The following is a 1997-nucleotide window of genomic DNA, read 5'->3' as shown; positions in this document are numbered from 1 at the left end:
GGTCAGACATTTAATAAAATAAAATGATAAAATGGTTCTTACACACAGGGAATGATGTCCTAATCCTAACCCTAATGTCCATCAGAATCCTAATAGAAATTCAATTTAAAGCAACACTGATAGAATTTAATCTCTTGAATTGATTTACATCTGTAAGTTTCTTAAACCCACACTACTGGTATAATGCTAGTAACAAAATAACACTCTCATGTGTTGCTTGTGAGAGTATAAACAGTACGTCTCACATGTTGGATAGTTTTACAAGATCTATAAATATTAAAACTCTATGCATCTTTTAACCCAGGCATTTCTTCTCCCAGGAATTTATTACTAGTTGTATGGTTACATATTCATGAAATAAAATTTGTATAAAACTTTATACTGTTGGGTGCCTGGCTGGCTCGTTTGGTAGAGTATGCAACTCTTGATTGAGTCATGAATTTGAGCCCCACGTTGGGGGTAGAGTTTACTTAAAACACATACACACACACACACACACACACACACACACACATACACGAGAAAGCATTAAAAAATTATACTGTAGTGTTATTAAAGTAGAAGAAACAGCTTAAACTTTCATAATGTTTGATGGTTAAATTAATTAAGGTATGTCCATACAATGGAAAGCTCTCAAAACTCTAATAATTAAAAACAAAAGCAAAAACAAAAACAAAATGAATAAGGAAATTTTCAGTACAGAGATATGAAAGACAATGAAACTATACTGGCAGAGAATCAAGGCATTGTGGGAGCTCTTTCCTTTCTCTCTCCTGGCCATTTTGGTGGCTGCTCTTGGTAGGTGCTATCCCATTCCTAAGGCAGGAAGATGGTGGTTGCAAAAAAGATGAAAAAGTCGCTGGAGTAGATCAACTCTAGGCTCCAACTCGATATGAAAGGTGGAAAGTATGTGCTGAGGTACAAGCAGACTCTGCAAATGATCAGACATAGCAAAGAGAAACTGGTTATCCTCACCAACAACTGCCCAGCCTTGTGGAAATCTGAAATGGAGTACTATACCATGTTGGCCAAAACCAATGTCACTATAGTGGCGATAATATTGAATTGGGCACAGCATGTGGGAAATATTACAGAGTATGCACACTGACTATCATTGATCCAGGTGATGAGGATATCATTAGAAGCCATGCTAGAACAGACTGGTGAAAAGGAAACCATGAAAAATTTTTCCTTAATAAAACTAGCCAGAGCTTGTTTAACAGGAAAAATAAAAAAGGAAGAAGTTGCTGTATGGTATGTGAAGTAAATAGCATAAAGCAAAAATACAGTCCAATAAAAATATGTATTTCTGTGTTTATATATATGTATATATAAACCTCTGGGAGAATGGGCATTATTGGAGGTGTAATGTGGGAACTGGATGTATGAACACAGGGATTAGAAGGAAACATTTTACTATATAATTTTGTGTATGTTTTTGATTTATGAATAGCATATATGCATTACCTATTCAAAAATAATATAAATTGAATAAAAAATGTTAATTAGGGGAAGTATCCCTTTGAGAAACTCAAAATAAATTATATTTCCAAAAAAAAAATTGTATTTCTATAACTTACGTTTCAAGCCACCTGTAAATATTAATTTCATTCATTATTTTGGCACAGTGGATCTTTGGGCCTCTGAAGTTCATTGTTTTAAATTTCATCTTTGGTTATATTTTGTTAAGTTATAAAGTCCTAATTCCTCACTGGAATAGTCCTGAAATTTGAATCATTTTTATTTCAGCCAATAGCAAAATAAAGACCCAGGAAGATTACATTTGCATAATGTCAGAAAGCATGGTAGTGGGAGAAATGGACTAAATACTCTATTTTCTAACTTCTAGTCAGTATTCCTTCAGTGACAATGAATTCTATTACATTGTGCTATCATTTCCTATATGTTCTATTTTAGCTTGAAAAGCTTCTATTTTATTATTTTGTAAAAACCTTGAACTGCCTCTGCAAGGACAAAATGTTAGCAAAATGGAACAC

General features: G+C 33.5%; 1 pseudogene; it reads left to right on the top strand.

Moving 5' to 3' along the window:
- Positions 1 to 829: 829 nt before the first annotated feature.
- LOC114205658 (large ribosomal subunit protein eL30 pseudogene) lies at positions 830 to 1267 on the top strand (annotated as a pseudogene).
- Positions 1268 to 1997: the final 730 nt, after the last annotated feature.

This window comes from Eumetopias jubatus, unplaced genomic scaffold, assembly GCF_037043125.1.
Source record: "Eumetopias jubatus isolate StellerSeaLion01/CBP00866 unplaced genomic scaffold, mEumJub1_p1.0 scaffold_7, whole genome shotgun sequence".
In the NCBI taxonomy this organism is placed as follows: Eukaryota; Metazoa; Chordata; class Mammalia; order Carnivora; family Otariidae; genus Eumetopias; species Eumetopias jubatus.
The sequence above is the reverse complement of the archived record's forward strand: the minus strand, read 5'-3'. Positions and strand labels throughout refer to the sequence as shown.